This window comes from Zingiber officinale, chromosome 4B (assembly GCF_018446385.1).
Source record: "Zingiber officinale cultivar Zhangliang chromosome 4B, Zo_v1.1, whole genome shotgun sequence".
Lineage (NCBI taxonomy): Eukaryota > Viridiplantae > Streptophyta > Magnoliopsida > Zingiberales > Zingiberaceae > Zingiber > Zingiber officinale.
Window position 1 is genome coordinate 48,701,253 of NC_055993.1, and position 18,465 is coordinate 48,719,717.

An 18,465-nucleotide genomic window follows, 5' to 3' on the forward strand; every position below is an offset into this window, starting at 1 on the left:
AGACCAAGGCTATATTTATAGCCTTGGTCGGGGCGCCTGGAGGGGTTCCGGGCGCCCTGGGGGGATAAATTTTATCCCCCAATGTTTAGATCAAGATTTGACTTGATCTGGTCAAAATTCAATCTCCGGGCGCCCGGAAGGGTTCCGGGCGCCCTGGGCTGGTCCGGGCGCCCCGAACCCTAAGTCAACTCTGGTTGATTTTTTTAACCTCGGTCCAGGTCTTCAACTTTGGTTCCGCTCGCTTGGGTGATCTCTGTCATCCGGAAAAGGGCTCACCCGAACCCAGGTTCCGGTCTTCCGCGTGTTTCCTTTTCGTCCGCCAGCGTACTCATCCACAGTCTTCGTCCCTCGGTCGTACCTCATGCCGACCTTCTCGCTAGCTGCGTCTCTTTCTCCTCGAGCAGTCTTCCGCTCCGGCTTCTCGTCCCTCGGAACCACTGCACGCTTCCTTCTCGTTCGTCAGTGTACTCTTCCGCAGCACCTCATCCCTCGGATGCACCTCGTGCCGTCCTTCTCGTTGGCCGCGTCTTCCGCTCGACTACCTATGCTCCTAAGCTCCTGCACACTTAGACACAAGGTTAGAAACACACAGGACCTAACTTAACTTATTGATCACACCAAAACAACCTTATGGTTCCAACAGGTAGGACCCAAGACAAAGGCAAGGGTAAGACTCATGAATTGAAACCCAAAGGTAGAGTTGTTAAGTAAGGAACCTACTTCCACTGTGCTAAGATCAGACACTGGAAGAGGAGCTGCAAGTTGCACTGGAGGAACTGAAAAGGAAGAGAAATGAGACTTCCGCCTTAGATATATATGTTATAGAAGTCTATCTATCTATTTGTTCTTCATGGGTATTAGATACCGAGTGTGTATCTCACATTTGTACTAATGTGTAGATGATGAGAAATAGTAGATCATTGACAAAGGGCGAAGTGGACCTACGAGTAGGCAATGGCGCAAGAGTTGCTGCTATAGTTATAGGAACATATTCCTTATCTTTGTCCACTGGGCTTGTTTTAGAACTTGAAGAGTGTTGTTATATGTCTGCCTTAAATAAGAACAACATCTCTGTTTCTTGTTTGGACAAGAAAGGATTCTCATTTGTAATACAGGGCAAATGTTGTTCTATTTATTTCAATGAAATGTTCTATTGTAGTGCACATTTTGTGAATGGACTCTATGTTCTAGAGTTTGACAACCCAATCTATAACATAAATACCAAACGGTTCAAGTTTAATGATTTGAACCAAACATATCTCTAGCATTATCGCTTAGGTCACATAAATGAGAGTCGCATATCCCAACTCCATAAGGATGGACTTTTGGACTCATTTGATTTTGAATCATAAGAGATATGTGATTCTTGTCTTCAAGGGAAGATGGTAAAGACTCCATTTAGTTGATACAGTGAAGGAGCTAATGACTTGTTAGGACTCCTACATACTGATGTATGGGGCCCTTTCAGAATGACAGCTAGAGGATGCTATCATTACTTCATTACTTTCACTGATGATTTCAGTAGACTATGTGTATCTGATGAGACACAAGTCTGAATCTTTTGAAAAGTTCAAAGAATTCAAGAATAAAGTACAAAACCAACTTGGTAAGAATAAAATGCTTCGATCAGATCGAGGTGGGGAATACCTTAGCCAAGAGTTTCATGACCATCTCGTTGAGTGTGGGATCATATCTCAACTCACTCCACCTGGAACACCACAATGGAATGGAGTATCAGAAAGAAGAAATCGTACTTTATTAGATATGGTACGATAGATGATGAGTCAAATAGATCTTCCAACTTCTTTCTGCGGACATGCTCTAGAGATGGTCGTTTTCACACAACCGCATTCCATCTAAGACCATCATAAAGACACCATATATGACATGGACTGGGAAGAATTCCAAGATGTCTTTCATGAAGATTTGGGGATGTGAGACTTACATTCAATGACAAGTCTCAAATAAACTAGGACTCAAATCATACAAGTGTTATTTTGTAAGATATCCCAAGGAAACAAAGGGATATTACTTTAATAATCTCACACAAGGCAAATTGTTTGTGTTGGGTTTTTCGGGCCGCGAAAACCGCGTTTTCACGTCGCGAAAACCCCGAATCACCCATGCCACTGGATCTCGTGCGAAGGATAGATTTCAAAAATTTACATGTACGAGTTTCTACTTAGGTCTACTCCTAGATCTACATGAAGACAAGGTTATACCTTTGAAGCGTGCCCTCGCAAATCCCGCTCGTCCAACGGTACGCCGGATCTCGAAGTTGTCAATGTAGACAACTCTCTAGTGATATCCACATGAACAAGAAGTGTTCTCTAACACTCAAGGATGGAGAAGAGAGCACCACAAGTGTGCTAGCACTTCTTGGGCTCTCGGGTAGGATTTAAAAGAGAGAAAAGAGAGAAAGCAAAAAGGAATCTTATACACTCATTAGTAGTATCCTCCTTTGTGACCTTCACTTTCCCTTATTCTCTTGGAACACAACTCACACACCTTCTCCCTTTCTTGAAACCCACGGAAACAGCAAGAGAAGGAGGAAGAAAAGACCAAAGGAAGAAGATAACATTCATCACACATAATTGCCACAAAATAAAAACCCCCTCTTCACATTAGTGTGGTCGGCCACACAATGTAACCCCCTCATTTAATGTGGCCGGCCACATTAAGTGGTATAAGATGTGTAACCTCCATGAGGTGGCACACCATTATGAGGTGGAAATGATGTGGCAAGGTTAGTCATGCCATGTAGGATGAGTCAACCTTCATGATGTGGCAATACATCAACTCAAACTTGATGTTTCAACTTTCATTTAGTCAAGTCAAAATTGACCAATTATCTTCCTTGTCGAGTTAAATCCAACCTTTGATTCAAGTCAATTTGAATTTAATGAATCTCAATTCATTAATACAAATTGACTCAATGAATCAAATTTAAATTAGACTTATTCAACAATTGAATCTAATTGAGTCTAACTCAATAAGTCTAATTTGAATTAATCCGAATCCAATCCTTGGTGCATCATATGAACCTAATCCAATTGGTTCATCATATGAACCTAATCTCCATCCACTTGTTCTTTGTGTGTGACCCAATAGGTTCTTGTAACGTTGGCAATGTTTCTAAACTCCTTTAGAAACATAAACAATGAGCGGCTTCTAGCAATACATCATTGCTACCCAAGTTACAAGAATGTTGAGATCCAACATCACCTTGTGACTACTAATTGTGACTCCTCACAATATATGACATTGTCCTTCTATCCTAGACATCTAGATTGATCAATGTGAGGCATAGACCGTGTCATCCTCTAATCAATCTAAATCTTGAACTCCAAGTAGACTCACTCGATCAAATGAGCTTAACATCTCATGTTGACTCATTTGGGCATGGCCATGCACTTCGTGGTCTCACTCTATCAAGAATATCGATGTCGCTCCCGTCATATGGGAGGGATAGATCCCATCTACATCACTCACATCCCTCTTCATAATTCGTTATATATCCAGTAATCGCCTTTATAGTCCACCCAATTACGGGTGACGTTTGACGAAACCAAAGTACATAACTCCTTATGTAGGGAACCATGGTGACTTCAGGTCTAAGGACCAATAGTCATACTAATAGTCACATGAGAAAGTATATGACACTCATATAACGATCCATGATACTTTCTCATGGCGGGTCATTCAGTATACATTCTCCAATGCATACCCATGTGTCAACTTGATATCTCTATATCCATGACTTGTGAGATCAAGTCATCGAGTTGACCTACATGCTAGTCTTATTGCATTAATATTGTCCCTGAATGTTAATACTCGACTAGGAATGATTAAGAGTAGTGTTCCCTATATAATCTCACTATCGATTCAACCAATCGATTGATATAGGTAAGAACCTTCTACTCAAGGACGTTATTATACTTAGTTTATTTGGCACCAATACAAGTAAGTATAATAACCAAAAAACCAAATGCCTTTATTTATATAGAATATGATACAACAAGTCCAAAAATACAATCATCAAATGATTGGCTCTAGGACTCTAGCTAACAGTTTGTTGCTAGAACTAGTGTCTTTCTAAAAAAGGAATTTGTAAGTGAAAATTAAGTTGAAATTATTTAAGTGATTAAGTTAAAATTATTTAAGTAAAAATTAAGTTGAAATTATTTTAAGTGAAAATTAAGTTAAAATTAATTAAGTGAAAATTAAGTTAAAATTAATTAAGTTAAAATTAATTAAAATGAAATTGATTTAATTAGGTTATAATTGATTTGTTTAAAGTTAATTTGTTTATTTAAAATTATTTTAATTCACTTCTAAATTTTACCTAGGTTCATCTCACCCATTTCTAAATGGTCAATCATGGATCCTTATAGATTTTGTGAGATAGTTTAATTTTATCTTTGATTTATGTTATGTCTAAGGATTAATTTACATTTGAGTTATACTCAGGTTTTTCAATTGGTCAATTAAATGCACAATTCAAAGATTAGCTTCCAAGCTGTGGCGAAGCACTAGGCCTTCTTGGGTATAGGATTATCCACCACTTCTAGACAAAGCCGCCCAAAGAAATTGGGCATTTAATTTTATTTTTTGAAACTCCTAGGACTAACCAATCAAGTGTAAATTTTACCTGGGTCCTTAATCTATCCTAATCTAAGCATATAATGAAAGCAGAAAAAACAAAGCATTCATCAAACAATTCTAACAATGATCTTTCTATTGACTCCCCCTAGATCATAGCCTCGATATGGTTTATCAAGGTAATGAATTTGATCCTTGGAAATCTAATATTTACCAAGTCCAACTTGATTAACCAAGTTTGACTTGGGGGCCCATGCTTGGACTAGTTTCTTGTTTGTTCTATTGATAGGAGATATATATGAACGGTATTTCTTTTTTGTCCTAAATCCTAGTCCGGATCGATTGTATACTACCTTTTGTTTTCTAAGAATCAAATCAAGATTCTTGGAATCCAGTGTAAACCATTCCAACGTGATCTTTAAATCCTTGACTTGAGTTTTCAGGCTGGAATTCTCCTCCTCAAACTTTTGGACTTGAGTTGAGGTTTCAGTATGAATAGGGCCAGTCAAGGATTCGAAGTTAGTCACTTCTTTAAAAGGGTTGTTACCTCCTTTAGAAGTGATTTGATCCGAACGTTAGATTTAGCTAATTTACGCATAAGATAATTGACTAGATTATGCAATTGAGAAATACTTACATTGGGGTTAGGCCCTTCGGAAACGGATACGGATTCGTGGCTTCTCTCCGATTCTGCTTTCGATTCGTTCTCGCTTTCGGATTCGTTGATTTGGTTCTGGGTCGTCAGTGCAAGGAAGCTCGTCTGTTCAAGCTCTTCATCGGACTCTTCTGATGAGGACTCATCCCAAGTTGCCTTCAGAGCTTTTTTATTTCTTTGCTTCTTTACATCCTTTTGATTCGGACAATTGGCTTTGATATGTCCCTTTTGGTTGCAGCCGTAGCAGGTTACTTTGAACTTCACCTTTGAACTTGGTTGAACCTCCTTGGACTGGATCACCTTCTTGATGTCCTTCTTGTTGAAGCCCTTCTTCTTTTTGTAGAGCTTTCTTACTAAGTTGACAAGTTTAGCTGTGATCTCATCGTCATCTAAGTCTGGTTCTTGTTCTGACTCCGGTTCGATTCTGCGTCTTGCTTTTGGTTCGCGCGCTCTGCTTGTACCTGCAATCAAAGTTATACCCTTCTCGACCGATCGAGCATTAATTTGTTCATGTAATTTAAATTCAGAAAATAATTCATCAAGTTTAATTAGAGATAAATCCTTGGATACCTTGTAAGCATCTAACCATGGATGCCCACAAGGTATTCCTCGGAAAAGCATTGAGTGAATACCTGATTATGTCTCTGTTTTCCACCTTTTGTCCGATTGCGTGGAGACCGTTGAGGAGGTCTTGGATGCGTGCATGCAATTGGCTTGCCATTTCACCCTCCATATAATTTGTTAAAAATGAGATCCCTCTTACTTACCTTCGTGTCTGATGTACCCTCGTGTAGCTCGATCAGTTTTTGCCACAACTCTTTTGTACTTGAGAAGGGACTGACTCGATTCAGCTCTTTCTTTGTAAGGCCGCATTGGAGGATACACGTTGCTTTTGCGTTGGCTTCTACCTTCTTTATTATGTTAGGTTCCCAGTTTTCGCATGATATGGGTTTTTCTGCGCTGTCAAGTGGGAGCGAGATGCCGGTCTTGATGATCATCCATACCTCAAACTGAGTTTGGAGGTAGGACTCCATTCGACCCTTCTAGTAGACGAAGTCTTCCCCGGAGAAGAGCGGTGGTCGGGCAGTGTTATAGCCTTCTTGATGGCCCATTTAAGAAATGAATCTCGCACACACAAAAATAAACGACAAAGATTCCAAGACTAGGTCTTGGATTTAGTAGTGTGGGTTAAAAAAAATAAACACGCGAACTCAAGTGGTGTTGCATCAACTTCGAGGAAAAATTCAATCGTGAAAAAACTAGATCAGAAGGTGGCAATAATACCGATTCTGATCGACTTCGAAAAAATGAAAATCACTAAAAAAAATATACTTAATTGGTGGTTGCACCAAATCGAAGCGACCCCGCTCTTATACCAATTGTTGGATTGAAAAGCGCTTGAGGGCACCTCCATCACCGGCGGATTCGCAGCGCGGATAAGCTCCGCTTCACCCACTGCTTATCCTCTTGAGGGCGGCTCCGATGCCCTTGAGGGCGCCTCCAAGTCCGTCCGAGGTGCCTCAGCACTCTAGGAGGGCGCCTTCAACCCAGCTTTCTATGCAGCTTCTGCCAAAGCACCCGAGGTGCCTCCAAGCTCCATGGAGGTGCCCCAGACACTGTTCATCTCGAGATTTGAGTTCTTTTTACGTCCTACGATACGTTAGTCCATAAAACAACAACATATCCTGCAAAACAAAGTTATCATACTATAAACATGATAACAGAAGTATTTGATAGTCTCTGGACTGTCCGATTTTGACTTTAGGTTTTCGTCTAAAAATCTCTATGTCGAACCGATGCCTACTGTTCCCTCAACGGGGAACGCGTCCTCACAGGAGAGTATACCTGTTGCCAGTTCGATCCTCCAGATCAACTGGGCTTTTGCTCAGCGCCCGAGTCTTCAAGTCTTTCTACTGGACGTTCGCTCCACGACCCGCCCAGACTTTCCACCCGATTCGCAACACCGGAATTTTCACGTAGAGTTTCTGACTCTAGGACTTTTTCCCGAAGACTTCGACTCGCCAAGGCTTTCCGCCTAGGGTTACCACCCCCTAGGACCAAGGATTACCACCCCCTAGGGTTTTCTGCCTGCCTAACGGCAGCTAGGACTTTTGCCTAAGATACCTTAGGACTTTTCCTGTGAACTCATTCAAACACATTAGATCATAAATAACCTTAACTTTGAATCCTTTGTCATTATCAAAACTTTGGTTCGATCGACAGATGCTTTCCGCACCAACACATAAGTCTCATCGTAATCCAGTCCTTTGACTTGACTAAACATTTTGGCAACTAGACGGGTTTTGTTTCTCACAATTTCTCCTTTATCGTCTAATTTATTTCTAAAGACCCACTTAGTGCTAATAACTGACTTATGTTTAGGTGGAGAGACTAAACCTCATACTTGGGTTATTTCAAATTTACTCATCTCCTCTTGCATTACAGTTATCCAATCAGGTTAAGATATGACATCATCTATTATTTTAGATTTAAAATATGTATATTATATCCAAATACATTAAAGTATTTAATATTTGAAATTTTATTAATGTAACGACCCAATTTTCCCTATTTCGAGTTCTAAATGTCCTTAAAAATATTTGGAAATTCTTTTAAAATATTCTAGAGATTTTTAGAAATTTTTAAAGTATTTTTATGCAATTTTTGGAGGTCGTTTGGTATTTTTACTAAACGAAAGAAGTTTTGACAAAAAAATGTCCAAGCCGAGGTTTGAACCAGCGACCTTTGACTCGGTCAAAACCCGGCCGACCTGGTCGTTGCTGGTAAATTAGGAAGTGAAATATATTTAAGCAGTAGTTAAGAAATTGGAAATAAATTGGAATAAAAAGGCTCGGCTGAGGGTTCGAAACCGTGACCAAGGGTTTCGGCGAAAACGTAGTCAACCAAGTGTGCTGGCAGGCGGTGTTAATTAAGGAAAGAGTGAATAATATTTAAGTTATAGTTGAGAACAGAAATACCTAGGATTTAAGAGGATTAAGTTATTTAATTTCCTCACCCGAAACCCTATTCTCCTCTCACGCACGCGTGGCGCGGCGCTGTTCTCCTTCTCTGGCGAAATCGCGACAGCGAGCGATCACGTCTCCGGCGGCCGGCGAGGTTCTTCTATGAGGGGTTTTCTTCACTTCTCGTCAAGGAGAAGCTTTGAGCACGAAGAAGAGTCGAGATTTGAAGCTTTACCCGAACCCTAGATCTCTTCCTCTTCAGTTGTAAGTCCTAAAAGCAAGGGTAAGTCGCTACTCACCTGCAGTAGGATAGCTCTGAGGTTTATTCCTTGTTTCTCTGCTTGTTTCTGAAGCTTTGCATGAGTTTCCAGTAGCAATTCTTTTTTTTGTTTCTGCCGTGGAGTTCATCAGGGAGATGAGAAGAGGTTTTAGATAAATTTGGAGCATGTAGTTTGGTTTATTTCTGTGTTGATGAATCCTGATTCCTATCTAGATGAATTGTTGCCAAAAGGGATTAAATTCGGTTGATGTGAATATTACTAGCAGTATAGTCTCATACGACTCAATGGGCTTAATAGAGGAATAAAACCTATATAGCTGAGTCCAAATAGCTATGGTAAGCATGGTTTAATATCATTGATGATGATGATCTGGTTAATTTGTTGCATACCAAATGTTGAAAGCCTTAATCAGAGTTAAAAGATGTTGATGAGATGGTGATACTGTGATCAGAATGCTCATGTTTCCTTTACAAGTTTTATCAGTTTTGGGTTGGTTTGATAACAATATTAATGGTATTATATCAAATATAATCCTGAGGGAGAACATGTCCTACCATTACTTGTCCAATGGAATAATTGAACTTGGCCTAACCATGTGTTAAAGTCCATAATAATAACGTCTCAATCACCTAAGAATGGTTAGTGTGATTTGATAAATGAAGCCTTAATTTTAGATCCAATAGCTTAATAAAGTACAGTATAATTGTGAACGAATGGTAGTGTTAGCAGTCTATTGTGGTTAGGTTAGGGAAAATGAATGAATTGTTTAGGATGACATGTGGTTAAGCAACTCAGTTATTTTTCTTCATGTTGTATCCTTAATAAGAAGAAATAGCTAAAAAGGGTTAGTCTTTTGAATTTATTATCTTTGATCTTCGTTGTGTAGTTAGTATTTCAGTTTTCCGTTTTCAGTTTTCTTTGCTAATCCAGGAGCAGGGACATGCCTTTCATATTAGCATTTGTGGCTTAGACTCTCCTTGCTATTTTTCGGACAGCCTTACCTAAATTCCAGCATGACTAATCTGGTTCTGCAAAGTTTGATTTATGCTTATTGTAGCATGCTTAGAGAGTTCAGATTTGCTTTTCTTAGATTTATGTTTATGGTAGCATGCTTAAAGGAGTCAGATTTTCTTCCCTTTGCTTTATTTTATAGCATGCTCATTTAGTTGCAATTCACTACTTGTTAGATATACTTACAGTGTTCTAATAAGCTCTCTTAGGGGATTATGAGAAGTTGTGAGTAGAGAAAAGACCAAGGTCTTGATAGAATCCGTAAATTTTAAGTATTGGGATCAGCAGCACATCAAGTGCTCAAAGAAATGCCAAGGCATTTTATTATAAGGAAGTTATAGTTAAAAAGAAAATAAGTATTTTACTTTTTAATGGCATGTACCGGACACAAGGTCCATGTTAGGATGTATACTAAAAGCCTAGCTTTTGGTATAAACATTTATCAAGAAATAAGAATCACATTGGTCAAATGTCTATATTTATTATAAATGTAATTGTTCAATTAATTTATATTGTAGATAACAGGGTGTGTGGTGTTACACACAGAAGATCATGTTATCGGTTCCTTATAAATTATAAACAGTAGCTCACGACCAAGATGGAAAGGAACAAACCATTGGAAGGTCGTAGTGTAATTAGGTATTAGTTTATCTTAACTATATAATTACACTAGTACACTTAGAGTGTATTGAGTAGGATCATTAGAGGTCGTTTCTTTTATACTGACTTAATAAAGGAACAAAGACCTCAGTTATTATGGAAGTGTGTGCTCTTAATCCCAATATAATAACAAGCACATATATTTGATATTTATTTCTTTAATTTATCAATGGGTGAGATTTAGTTCGATAAATCAATAAGCCCGATAAGTTGGGAAATGATATCACTTATAGTGTGTGTTGTTGATTATAGAAGGAAACTGTGTCCTAGTGATCTAGGTTGAGAATGTCCCCAAGAGGAGCTCATAAGAATTGTCATGTTAAACCCTGCAGGTGGACTTAGTCCGACATGACGATGAAGTTGAGTGGTACTACGCTTGGAGATAGATATTAATTGAGTGAGTTGTCAGTAACTTACTTAATTAGTGGACATTTGTTATCTTAAACACAGGGAGACTAACACACTCATAATAAGAAGGAGCCCAAAATGTAATTTGGGATTGGTGCGGTAGTTCAATAATAGTTCTCTAGTGGAATGAATTATTATTGATAAAATTAAGTTGTGTGTTCGGGGCGAACACGGGATGCTTAATTTTATTGGGAGACCAAAATCAATTCCTCCTCTCGGTCCCTATCATAGCCTCTTAATTATAGAGTACTATACCCACCTTCTTACCCATCCCATAGGGGTCGGCCAAGCTAGCTTGGAGACCAAGCTAGGGCCGGCCAAAGTTTGGTTCATGGGTGCTTCAAGGTGGTCGGCCCTAGCTTGGGTTCAAGCTTGGTGTGGCCGGCCCAAATTAAAATAAAAGGATTTTTATTTTTAAAATTTTTCTTATGTGGATAACATGATTTAAAAGAGAGTTTAAAAATTTAAATCTTTCCTTTTATAAGATTAAGAGAAGAGCTAAATCTCTTTCCTTATTTGTAGATTAAAAGGTTGATTTTAATTTTGGTAAAAACTTTCCTTTTAATTATGTTCATGATTTAAAAGAAAGTTTAAAAATTAAAAATTCTCTTTTATTAGTTTCTACAAAAGATTAAGAAAAGATTTAATATCTTTCCTTATTTGTAGATTGAAAGGAGATTTTAATTTTTAGAGATAACTTTCCTTTTTGGAAATTATCCACATGTTTAAAAGAAAGATTTTAATTTATAAAATTTCTTTTTATTAACCAATCATGAAGGGATTTAAATTATTGGAGAAATTTTTATAAATTTCTAGAAACAAATTGGGAAGTTTTAATTTTTGTTTTAATTAAAACTCTCCTTGTTTTGGGGAAAGAGGTGGCCGGCCAAATAAATTGGAGAAGAGAAAATTATTTTTAATTAATAATTTTTCCTTTTCATGGCAAAAGAATTAAGGAAGTTTTTATTTAAATTTCCTTATTTGCCAAGACCAAGGATTATAAAAGAGGGGATAGAGGAGGCTTCATGAAGAACGACTCTATTCTTTTTCTTCCTCTCTTTTCTTCCTTGGTGTGGCCGGCCCCTAGAGGTTCCCCTTCTCCTTCTCTCTTCTCCTTCTTGTGGCCGAGACTTCATCATCTCTTGGAGGCATAGAAGTGGCCGGATCTAGCTTGGAGAAAAGGAGAGAAAGGAGTCTTGTTTCATGCATCCGTTGGAGCTTGGTTGGTGGAAAAAGATCTTCATCTTTTGGAAGCATTGTGCTTGGCCGAAACTTGAAGAAAGGAGAAGTAGGTGCTTTGGTGGTTTCTCATCTCGGAAGATCATTGCCCACACAACGTCCGAGGTTAGAAGAGGAATACGGTAGAAGATCAAGAGGTTTTTCTAAAAGGTATAACTAGTATTTTTCCTTTCCGCATCATACTAGTTATTTTTGGAAATAATACCAAATACAAGAGGCATGCGATTCTAGTATTTCGAATTTGTTTTCGATGTTGTGTTCTTTTGTTTTTTACTTTTCCTTGTGATTTGATTGTTCTTTTCGGTTGACCTAAAGTATTTAAGGAAATTAAATATTAACTTTCCTTAAAAGGCTTTGTCTAGTCGGTGGTGGTTGTTCCCATATCCAAGAAGGCCATGTGCCTCGCCACGTCAGTACTGAAAGCTAATTTTGGAAATTAATATTTAATGAAATTAATAACCTAGGTGATTTGGATCGAACGTGGTAAGTTCCGCAGGAGATCCGAGTCTAAACCTAAAAGAACAAATAGATTAAACTTTGGATCAAATGTGTTAAGTTCCGCAGGCGATCCAAGTTTAATTTAAAAGAACATATGGTAGCTAGGAAAAGGTTCAGACCTTTGTACAAAATTTTTGTACAGTGGAACCATTAGGTTTTCCGAGTAGCAATCAACAGTCCATTGGGTGGGCTCCTAGATCGCCCCTAGGCACAAGATCGCCTAGAAGTACCTTAGTAGTTTCGGGATTAGCTACCTCGACTCATATTAAGGATGCGCGTAAATTGGTACAATGCCGGGCCTAAGAGAAGTTGATTATTAGTAATAAAGTATAAGTTTTGAAACAAATGAAACAAGCTTCATTTATGCTTAGAGTCAGTAAGTTTAACTTCTTTTAATTTGAAGCATGCAGTATTAGTTTTGTTTGTTTCCTGATTAGTTTATTGAGCATGATTAGCTTTATCTACCAGCATGCAGTTTTATCCTTGTATAGCATGATTAGCTATTAGAGTTACATGAGTAGATTCCTTAGCTTTTATTTGCTATTAGTTTGACATGAGCAGATATGTTTATGCTTTACTTTCTTTTAGAGCATATAGTTTCTAGTTCTTTCTGTATACATGCATATTCGTGTTTTTGTGAATTAGATAGCGCTTACTAAGCAAATTTTGCTTATAGATTGCACTTCCTCTTACTGCAGATAAAGGAAAGGAAAAGATTTAGCAAGGAAGGCGACAAGGTGGTGCGGATGGTGTGTGAAGCCAGGACTGTGGGAGAGATCTGGGAAATTGAGTCGTACTTTATAATTTATGTCAATTGAGATTGTTTAAGGAGTTGAGTCTTATTTTTCTGATGTTGCTAATTGAGTCTATTCCACATTGTTAGTTTGGTTGTTCCACTGTTGGAGCTTTATTCATTTACTATTGCTAGAGTAGTTTTTTTTAAAGTTGTCTTATTACTGCGTGGTTGTGAAGTATATATACCAGCCGCATGTGGCTGATGGTTTATTATTTGCATGTATTGATGAATTTGGTCACCGGTACAGGGGATACTCTGTCGAAATTTTTCGGTAGGGATTCCTTGTGGTTTTGATCATACCGGTTAAGTAGAGTTAGTAGTTAAGTAACGGTCATCCTTAGAGTGTAGTAGTAGTAGTAAGAAGGGTGGTCGTTACAATTAAAATAAATTTCATACGATGTTTTATTTAGAATTTTATTTATTATAATTCTATTTTGAACATAACAAGCCGTATTAATGGCTAAAGCAAAAAAATATTTAGGTAGATCAAATTCATTTAGCATTGTTCTTGCAGCTTCTTGTAAAGTTCTATTTTTATATTCTACTATTCTATTTTGTTGTGGGGGTCTTGGGACATAAAAATTCGTGATGGTAACCATTTTCTTAACATAAGTTTGTAAAATTTTAATTTTTAAATTCTCCTCCATTATTACTTCTAATTTTCTTTATTTTAATTTCTTTTTTATTTTCTATTTGTTTGTAGAAATTACTAAATATTTTAAAAGTTTCATATTTATGAGTTAAAAATTTAATCCAGATATATTTGGAGTACTTATCTATTATAACTAAGTAGTAAAGACTTCCATTTAGTGACTTCACTCCATGAGAGTCAAATAAGTCTAGGTGTAACAATTTAAGTATTTTATTAGTTATATTTTGATTAGTTAGTTTATAAGTGGATTTAATTTATTTTCCTTGTTGACGAGGATTACATATTTTATTTTCAAGGATTCATAATTTAGGTAGACCTCTAACTAAATCAATTTTGTTTAATTTAAGTAAATTTCTAACATGGGTGTGAGATTGTCTCCTATGCCATAATCATGTTTCTTCGTGTTGTGTTAAAAGATAATTATGTGAGATTTTTGGTAGATTTATTGAATAAATACTTTTATCTCTAAATCCTTTCTATAATATATTAGATGAGTTTGTGTAACTTATTTGACATTCAGAAGATAAAAATTCTACTTTAAATTTAGAGTCATATAATTGACTTATACTAAGCAAATTATAATGAAAATGTTCAACAAGTAATACTTTTTTAATTGATATACTTGATTGTAATTGAATTTCTCTTGTACCAATTACCTTTACTTTGTTATTATTTCCAAAGGCAACTGAACCTAAATTTTTGAACTTGATACTAGTGAATTTGTGCAGATCCCTAGTCATATACTTGGAGTAGCTGCTATCCAAAATTCATTTATCTAGATCATTGAATTCCTACACAAAATGTAAGAGTTAGACTAAAGTTTGGTTAGTTGTAACGACCCGCCTTCTACTGACTAGGCTGTGAGGCCGATCGCTACATTATGCTGTGCTAAATTACTATTGCGGAAATCTGGATTGATTAAAATTTTACTAAACTGATTACTATAAAATATGAACTTAATATTCTAGGTGTACCTAGGAGTTGTACACATGCTAGGGAAGATAATCTATGCCTCTCGGATGTCCTGCTAGCTGTAATCAGGCATTTCAATCGATCCATGAATCGATCGAGGTCGCCCGATCGATCCAATGATCTCTGATCGCCTCTCGATCGGTCGGCTGACCGATCCACAAGCTTTATCGCCAGATGCGGTGGATCGGCCCATCGACCGATCCAGAGTACACCGATCGGTCGGTAGACCGATCGATTACTCACCGATCGGTACCGACCGATCGCTGAGCTTCTCTGCTAACTCTCTGTTCGCGACTGGATCGGTCAGCTGACCGATCCAGTGGCACACCCCACTTCTGATCGATCTGTAGATCGATCAGGTTTCTGATTTCGAATCAGAACCCCGGATTTCAGCACTTGTTCGTGCCAAAATCTCACACAACAATTATATAATGCATGGAAAACGTTCTAATATCTATCAACTAGCATTCTAACATGATATAGTGCGAGGTTTATTAATTTATAGCATTTAAGCCACTAGAAATGCATAAAGGTATCTTAAGAAAAGAAACTAAGTTCTTAATTTGCTAAACTCCCTAAGGATCTTCGTTCCAGGTTCCTGCCACACACACCATCTCTGCATTGACCTCCAGCTTCCTCTGCTAGTCCATCTTCCCTTTACCTTTATCTGCAGTATAAGGGAAAATAGTATCTGTAAGCTTTAAGCTTAGTAAGAAACCAACTACCTCACTAAAACATGCAACGATGCAAACATGTTTTTAAAGAATGCTATTTAAAAACATGCACTGAATTTGTTAAAGCATGGCATACTGAAGTTACATGGCATAAATACTGAAACATGGCATGCATAATAAAATCTAAGCATGGAGCTATTTCATGGTATCAACTAGGAGAACTAAACTGAAACTGAAACTAAAACTGAGCTAACACTATATTCACATAACTAGATTACGAGTTTGAAAGCTATTATCATAATAAGTGAAAATAGTAATCATGCTGCTGTTTGGGCCCGGCAACTGTACTTGTTGTGCGCGCATCCCTAGCTAGACCCGGGTTTGCAAGTCCCGCATTTAGTAGGGTTTACTAGGTTATCTAAACCTAGGGACCGACTATGGGAGCCCAGCCCAATGGATATCTAATCCTGTACAGTGCCCCTACTGAAAATAAAATACTGAATCATAGCTAATTAATTTATCTTGCTTTTACTAGGTTATCTGAACCTAGAGGCGACTGTGGGTGCCCACCCATTGGACCGTAGCCCCATATAAGCTGTAGCAAGACTAACTAAACTATTTAAATGCTTCTATTGCATTTACTGAGCTATTAGAAATGTCTACTGTAGCATTTTACTGAGCTAAGCATTTTATCGAACACTTGGTGTGCTCCAACTCTCCTCTCTGTTAGGGAGACCACCTCTAGGCACCTGACAACGTCTGGAATCTCCAACTGAAAGGAGAAAACGTGTCTGGCCCATCTAGAGGTGCTCAACTAGATCCCTAAACCTGAAAAGGAGGGTTAAATACACCCTATGCGTCGAAAAGTCTACATATAGCTAATTTAAAAATATTCAATCGTACGAAAAGCTACTTATACTGCAGGTGAGGGGTTTCTTACCTCTTGCGCTAGTTTTCTTACGAATCTAGTCGCTAGTTTTCCGGTGGAGACGATCTTCTCGACGATCTCCTCGCGTCTATGCGTTCCTCTCGCGGAGAGGAGCGTCCTCGTATCCAAGATGTCGCTCGAAAGTCCTCCTATGGCCCTAGGGACGAAATCCCTAGGTGTGCTTGTGGTTGGCGCCGAGAGAAGAAGAGGAAGGGAGAGGGGTCGGCAGAATTATGTTGAGGAGAAGAAAAGTTACGTTAAAAATTATCTCCCCACTAATTAATTCCTTATTTATATTAAGTGGGTAATTCACCCAACTCAAATATAAATCTAATTGATTCCCTTTTCTTTCAGCACGGCCCTGCTGGGTTCAACTGGTTACTAGAGTTATCCGTAAACCATAGGTCTCGGGTTCAATTCTCGCTTAGGCCGTTTTCGTTTTCTATTTGTTTTTGCTACTTCCGTTACTCTAAAAATTCTGTAAAAATATCCTAAAATTCCTGAAAAATCTTAGAATATTTCTAAAATAGTTTTGAGAATTTTCGGGCGTTACAATCCCCCATACCTTATAAAAAGTTCGTCCTCGAACTTAGAATAATTCTGGGTACTTCTGTCTCATGCTGGCTTCTGTCTCCCATGTTGCCTCTTCTGCTGTGTGACTGTGCCAAATGACTTTGACTAATGGTACTTCCTTGTTCCGCAATTTCTTAACTGCTCGGTCTATTATCTGAATAGGCCGGCTGTCATAGCTGAGGTCTTCGCGGATCTGTACCGACTGGGGCTCAATCACCTGGGTGGCATCTGGGATATGCTTCTTCAGCATAGAGACATGAAATACATTGTGGACAGCTGACATTTCCTGGGGTAGCTCTAGCTCATATGCTACCTTGCCCACTCTTCTGCTGATAAGGTATGGTCCCACATATCGGGGACTTAGCTTGCCCTTCTTCCCAAAACGCATTACTCCCTTCATGGGAGCTACTCTATGGAACACTGAATCCCCAACTGAAAACTCTAAAGGTCTGCGCCGTGTATCAGCATAGCTTTTCTGGCGGCTCTGAGCTGTCCTATCCTCTGGCGGATCTGCTGTATAACTGCTGTGGTATCTGCCACTAGATCTGTCTGAAGTTCTAGCTCTTTCTGTTCACCACTCTCATACCAGCAGATTGGAGATCTACACCTCCACCCATAGAGAGCCTCATAAGGTGTCATACCAATAGTGGCCTGATAGCTGTTGTTGTATGCAAATTCTGCTAAACTCAGATATTTGCACCAACTTCCCTTGAAATCGAGGGCACATGCTCGGAGCATATCCTCGCTCCGTCTGTCCATCTGTCTGAGGATGGAAGGCTGTGCTAAACTTTAACTTCGTGCCCAAAGCTGTCTGTACACACTCCCAGAAGTGTGACGTGAACCTGCTGTCCCTGTCTGAAATAATGGTTCTTGGGACTCCATGTAATCTAACGATCTCCTTGAGATACAACTGAGCTAGCTGTTCCATGGAGTAGGATATCCTGATAGCTAAGAAGTGGGCTGATTTAGTCAATCTGTCGACTATTACCCAGATGGTATCAAAATCATTCGTGGTTCTGGGTAATCCCACTATAAAATCCATAGAAATGTCTTCCCACTTCCATTCTGGTATCTGTATGGGCTGCAAAACTCCCCCTGGTCTCTGATGTTCTGCCTTAACCCTCTGACAGGTTAGGCAGGTGCTGACATATCGAGCGATGTCTCTCTTCATCCCAGGCCACCAAAAATGTTTCTTCATGTCCTGGTACATTTTGGTGGAGCCAGGATGCATCGCATAGGGAGTCTTGTGAGCCTCGTCTAGGATTTTCCTCTGTAGTTCCTCCTGATCCGGAACACATAGCCTGTCACCAAAATACAACACCCCGCTATCTGATATCTGAACTCTCCACCTTCTGATTCTGCTAAACCTTGTTTGATTCTCTGAATTTCAGGATCCTGCTCCTGAGCTATCTGGATGTCACCGAGCAAGGTTGACTCTAATGTCATAGTAGAGAGCTGTCCGACTATGAGCTCGAGACCGAAATATGAGATCTCCTTCTGTAGGGGCAGTGACATGGCTGCTAGAGATAATAGGGTAGCGCTGGACTTCCTGC